Here is a 6,960-nt window from a genome sequence, read left to right as displayed (position 1 = left end):
CCTGATTTCTGTTCTGTTTTTAAAGCTTATTGCTTATCTATCATACTTTGTCTATTATTCTATATATCAAATTCAAAGAACAAGATTTATATTAGAAGTTAGATTAAAAATGTGGAACTAATTAAAGACATTCAGTTTTAACTTATGGCCTTAGTCCCAGAAATTTTATATTAGCCATGTAAAGCCTTCTGAGCTACTAGAAAAATTGGATTCAAATTAAAATGAGAGGTTATTTTTCAAAATGCTTTGTAGTTTTGTCAGTGTCCTGATGAGAAATGTTCAAGTGAAATTTGCACCATTAATAATGCTTTATACATAATCACTGTAGACTCAGGTTCAGATCTGTTTGTAGATTCTGCTACAGATTATCTTTTGGGGGAAGAGTTTAGGAAATAATTTTTTTTTTATTCCAAGGATGGGCACAACACAGTCTTCTTTTGGATAGTAGACACAGAAATGTTCAATAAGCTGGAAATGGCTAAGAAGTGACTGTAGAAGGAGCTGCTGGCTATTAACCAACAGTCATTCTCCATTATTCCCAGGTACTACAGGTACTACCACCACTCCATTACTCCCAGGTACTCATTTAACATTCAAATTCTATTTAAAAGAAACTTCCTTAGAAATACCTGCTAAGAAATTAAAATTCAACTCTAAATTTTTCATGCTTACCTGAAAATTTTGTATGGGTTGTATATTGTTTTACATATAAAGAACCTAAACTAATTTTTCTTATATGTAAGAACATTTTAAGTATAGATGACATTGTTAGGTTTTATATGATCTAACAATAGATGATATTTCTAAGGAAGTTTCATTTAAAAAGAATTTGAATTTTAAATGAGTACCTGTGATATATGCCTCTTCCAGTCCTAGGACTCAAAACATTGGGCATTTGTTCTTTGATGCTCTTGACCCCCTCCCCTGAACTGGAATAAATTCTATTTAAAGGAAATTTCTTTTGAAAACATTCCTTATAGAGATAAGAAAAATAACCCAAGGGATGATGGAAAAAGAAAATGGACAAGATTTGGATTTCTGAATGACCATGTGGAACACAGCAGCCTGCCAACTTGTTCTGGATTGATTTGTGGAATAGAAGTAAATCATTTTTAAAGCTACTCTATTGTTAAGACTCACTGTGATCACTTTTTAGCAGCTTTGCCTTTTTACTAAATGACATTGGGCCTCTTTGGTGAACTTCTACTCCACTTTCACATTCTCCTCCTACCCTGGTACCTGCTCATTCACTAGACACCTGGGAAGCTACCTGAGTGAATGTCTGTTCTGGATTCTTTTCCTTATGTTCTCTGCCTGTTTTTTTTCCCCCCAAGTCTCAAGTCTCAATACACTTATATTTAGCTATATGGCTCTTTCAAATGGCTCTGATTAATTCAGTCTCTCTCTCTCTCTCTCTCTCTCTCTCTCTCTCTCTCTCTCTCTTTCTCTCTCTCTCTCTCTTTAATGCTTAGAGACCACTTCTTCTTCTACAGGGCCTCATTTCCCCGGAGAGTGGTGACTTAATCTAAATGAATGGATTTTTTTTATTGGCAACTGAAGCAGAAGCCCACAGATCATGACACTATCTGTCCATATCTTTTTTCCTTTCAGATTCCCTGGCTAGAGCAGGGCTCAGTCTCCCCTAAAAGAGAAAGAATAAAAAAAAGAGAAACTAGGGCTTTCAGCCTTTTTATTTTTTCTTTGCCATTGTTTCTCTAGTTTAAGAGAAAGTACGAGATTATTCCAATTTTTAATCTGAAAAACATAGGCTTAATTTATCATTTCAAACAGCCATGAAGTAAATACCTATTGGTTCCTATCCACTATCTGTAAGTAAATTTAACTGAGGAGACTCTGCAACTTACCTTAGGTTTTATAATTTTCCATTTATTCATTTCAACAAATTTGAAGATGAATGTTTCTGAGTACTGCCTTAGACTTTTCAACTTAATCTGTCTTTATTTGAGTTTGGAAATGAAAGAAATTGTAGATGGCTTGTTCAAAGAAAGTTCATATTCTCTCAACCTCCTGACTTATAAACCAGCAAATAGTAGGTGCTCATTCCACAGGTCATCCTGCGTGAAGCACTATAGAGCTTTCCACATCCCAATACAGCTCTTTAGAGGGACATGAGGTAAATACTGGGTCATGGTCAACAAACAAAGAGGATTCAAAGAATAGAATACCAGTGCTTTCATTACAATTTCAGTAGGTATTGTTTTGTGAAGCTTTAGTTACAGTTGTTTATGAATGTGAGTATGTGTGAATAGTTGTTTTTGATACAAAATGTCTTACTATTAAAAATAAAGTCTTGAAAAACTTTGCTTTAGTTCACCTCATTTTGGAAACAGGGTTGCTCCTCTTTGTGGGTAAGTGCTCATTGTCTTAGCACCATTGAACCAAGTCTCCTGACTTAATCTCTAAGCCCTTGAGTGTCATAGAATCATAAACTATACATTTATGTATCGGGGAGTCATGGCCATCTTTTTACAAAATTATTGAATTCTCTCTGATTCTGTAAAAATAAATCCCCAAGTCTCAATACTGCTGCAGACTGCATAAGAACACTATGTTGACAAAGAAAAAGAAAATGTCCCCTCAATATAAGTTTGTTGTTGGTCACTAAATGAATTTAACACATGGATTAAACATGTGGCTCTCTAATTTTAAATCTCCTTAATCACAGACAATCCCATGCTATAACTTTTTAAAGTACCAAACAGATCCTTCCTGGGAAAGGATAATACAATTTAACAGCTTAGAAGATAGATTATTTATTTCAATAAAATAACTTTCTCAGCTTCAAGTTCAGGTCTGTTTGTAAATTCTGCTACAGGTTATCTTTTGGGGGAAGAGTTTAGGAAATAATTTTTTTTTATTCTAAGTAAAAAAAATAGGTTTTATTTGTTGGAACTCAAATATCTTGAGTAAAATTATTTGCATATTACATTTAGGTTTTAGATTTCCATGCATAGTATTGTTCTTATTCCAGATGAAATTACTTATAGCTAGGTGCATTTATTTAATTGTTATACATATTAAAATGTATAAAACATTCACCAACGCACTCAAAAACATAAATCAAAGGAAAGGAGAAATTCCTGACTGATTGCCTTAGTTAAAAATACTGACACACTAGTTTGTCTTATGAATGATCATATCCAGTAGCTGAACTAATAATCTGCATCCCTGTCTATTCTACAATGAGGAGAAAAATCTGAGCACAAACATGATTGAATTAACAGAGGAAAATATTTATAATGTCTGGAAAAGTGATTTAACTTTTTAACTCTCAAATATTCTCTCTCTCTCTCTCTCTTTTTTTTTTTTTTAGAAATCCATTCTCTAAGAATAACCTGCAAATTCATTCATTTCCTGAAAAGTAGCGATTTAAGATAAAGTATCAAAACTTGAGCCTTAAGAATTGGTTAATTTAATTTATTCTAAAATCGTAATCTTAGTTCTTGAAATTGAGAGCTAATTACTGAGAATTTGAAAGTTTTATCAAACTGTTCTCCCTTTTCCCTATATAATACTATTGAAAAATGGTCCTCAAATAATGTATAAACTTTACATATTCACTAAAACTTCATCAGGATATATATGAGTTGAAGACACTGAATAGGCACAGAAAGTATTTGAAATTTGCAAATATAAAAGAGTATATTTTTTCAGGCTCCAATAATATAAAATTGATGAGCTCTCACATAGGGCCTAGGGTGCAGTTTATCTTTTCACATTACCTTTTGAGGGGATGGAAAGGAAGAGAGGGGGGAAAGCCAGGCTGCAGGGAAAGCAGCTTGTTAAGCAAATGAATGAGCACACTAAAGGAGGGCAAGCACTGGATAAGTGTACAAACACCATAATTGTCACACAAACAAAGGCTTCCCGGCTTGCTCTGCCTGCCCTTTGATATGGAAACCACAAGTCGCTTCATCTCTTAATAAAACAGGATCTCTAGACAGCAGCCCTTGGGGTCCTGCTGGGTTATAGAGTAAATACTTCTACTTTTTCACACTCTACTGTCCTTCTAATAAATTTGGATCAGAGGAGGAGGTTTTTAGTGCTTTGGCCTTCTTTACAAAGCACCAATGAGATTTTTAGTGCATTGGCCTCCCCACCTGGTAGATCATTAAATCAGTGAGGGTTTGGTGGGTGGATAAATGGGAGAAATTTCCAAGAATGTAGATTTTTTTTTCTTTCTCTAAAAACATTTCTTAAGTTTGCTTCTGAACTTTGAAAGACATTTTTTTGAGTTAGCATTTTCTTGTTATTTTAGGATGTAAACAGTGGTATATCCAGGAGCTGTCAGTTCAGTTGTGCTCAGTAATTTTGTGGTATTCTCGTATTCTCCAAAATAGATTCGAACAAAGCCAATTTACCCCCTTGGAAAGACTAGCCTTGGTGATCTGACAGCAGATTGAGTCCCAAGTATTCCAAGGCTCAAGAAACATCAATCATCAGCCCAACGAACATATATAGCAAACAGAAATTTTCTATTAAAAGACAGGTTTCAGTGTATCAATAAAGATCCTGCCAGGAAAAAAACATGGCACACTCAAAATGGGTAATTGAAGAGAATTTGATCCAAGCACTATTTAAAGGTGTGAGGTCAGGGTTACAGGTAGCTAAAAAGGGGTGGTGAGACTCCAGTATCACCCCCAGATTTAAAGAGCAAGGCAAGGAAGCAGTTACTGGTCCCAAAGAGAATGTTGACATCACTGCTGGACAGCTACCCAACAGGAGCAGTAACTACTGAGGAACCAAGCTGCCCCACAGCCCAAGTTGGGCCAGAGGATAAAATCCCCGTGCCCTTCCCCAGTTCTTCTCCACTTGACAATCTTCTGCCAGGGCCTCCCAATGGCTAAGATTCAACCAGAAGTCTAAAGATGGGGATGCATTTAAGATAGCCTGTAGAAATTGGCCTCTTGACAGCCAGAGTAGAATGGAGGTGAAAGCAGGTTGGGTCTGGAGGAGCAAAGACTGTCCAATACATTTGCATTTCCTAAAAGTTAAACTTGAGAGCATTTTGGGGGTGCTTGTGACATCTTTTTGGTTTATCAATTAGTCCAATTTCTTTAAAAAGGTAGGACATCACCATCCTGAAAATATAGAATATATTTTAATCCCTGAAAAATCAACCTCACTTTTTCCTTCTTCCCAACCCACTTGCTCAAGGTATAATAACATGACTGAGAAGATTGGTCATGAAATAGGTCAATTGATTAGCATTCAGAGACAGATTTGAGTCCTTCATTCATCTAAATATGCCACCAGCTCCAAGGCTCCAGGTTCAATAATTTCCTTAAATAAGACCTTCTCACATGAACTGGGATTGGGAGTGAAGTTGGGAACAGTTCAAAGAGGGGATTAAATACTGACTCCCAGGATTTACCAATCAATACAATGTCATCTTAAAAAAAATGCATTTCCATTTTAGTAGAGTATCATCTTTAAGAATAATTCTGACAGTAATTCTCTTTGGGTGCTCTACATTTTCATAGAATTTCTTATTTGACACTGATAACAATCTTATGAGGTGGACTCGCCAAATTGTATTAAGTCTAGTTTTACAAATGAGGATACTGAGTCACACAGAGCTTAATGACACTCCCATCTCATGTAACTCAATGTCCGACTAGTGATCAAAGTTAAATGTGGTATGAAATAAAATCTGGCTTCTACCTGCCCTATACTCAGTATTTCTCATAGAATTATAACCTTTGAAGGTTTTTAAAATCAAGACTTCCCCAAACCTCACTGAGGTAAATCAATATCCCTGGCCCAATTTTAAAAGCGAAAGCAGCCTCATTTGTGAGAGTAAGAAAATGTACTCACAGTGGATTTGGTTAAAAAGAAAACCTCATTTGTGTAGAGTCCTTACATCAGATGAGTTTTACTTCTGATTATGGATTTATAGCATTTGCCATTTTTAAGATTTGTATAATTTAGCTAAACAATTAAAAAAGGATCCATGTGCTTTTTTATCTCAATATAGTAAAAAATGCATTCAGGTTAATACTCACTTTTCCAATTTCTATTAGGTAGTAGCAAATTATTTTCAAATACTACATATCATTAGAGTGAAGTTTTATTTACATTTTTGCTGGCATATGTAACTGGTTTGAAATTGAGTATCACGTGGATTGATGTATTTGACATAAACAGTCTTCTTGGAGATATTTCCTCTCTACAAATTCTGGTAAAGATAATGCCCTGAAAGGTCTTTGAAAGATTAATCTCAGGCTCTAGATAGATGGTAGGAGAATCAGTCATTTATCCTCTGGAGGGTCATTGTCTCTGGAATCTCTTTCATCCAACATAACCCTGCTTTATCCACATTCATCTCTGGCTGAGACAAAATTGCAGCATACCCACACCAGAGTGATGTGAACACAGTCACCAATTGCCTTTTTCCAAACACTAAATCTAGAAGGAGTTCTGTAAAACTGATATTTTTTACTATGAGGACAGAATCCTTGTTTCTTAAGCAGCTTTATTTAGGTCTTTGCATGTCACAAAATCTACTTGTTTTGTGTACTAGAATGATTTTCATAAATTTACAGCCATGTGACCATCACTATACTCTGATTACAGAACATTTCTATCACCCCACAAATACTCCTAGATTTTTAAATTTGTTAAACCACAATCATAAATAAATGATTCTTATTTAAGAATACAATGTAAAAATACTATTATAAATGTTCTAATGTTATTTGTAAGTTAGAAATAAGAAATAAGTGAAAAATAAACATGATTTCTCAACATTGAAAAAATGTTCTAATGTGAAGCTATGATTTAACTTGTAATTTTTATAGTCAGAGTAATATCCTGGTATGTCAGTTATCACTGAGTTGAAAAATTTGGGGGTAAAATGTGGTTGCTGTGGATTTTTTTTAAACCATAGAGATGGTTGAAATTTTAACTGAATCACTTTTATGTTGCATAACTTGCTCA

The sequence above is a fragment of the Urocitellus parryii genome, chromosome 1 (assembly GCF_045843805.1).
Source record: "Urocitellus parryii isolate mUroPar1 chromosome 1, mUroPar1.hap1, whole genome shotgun sequence".
Lineage (NCBI taxonomy): Eukaryota > Metazoa > Chordata > Mammalia > Rodentia > Sciuridae > Urocitellus > Urocitellus parryii.
This window is presented reverse-complemented; position numbering follows the sequence as displayed.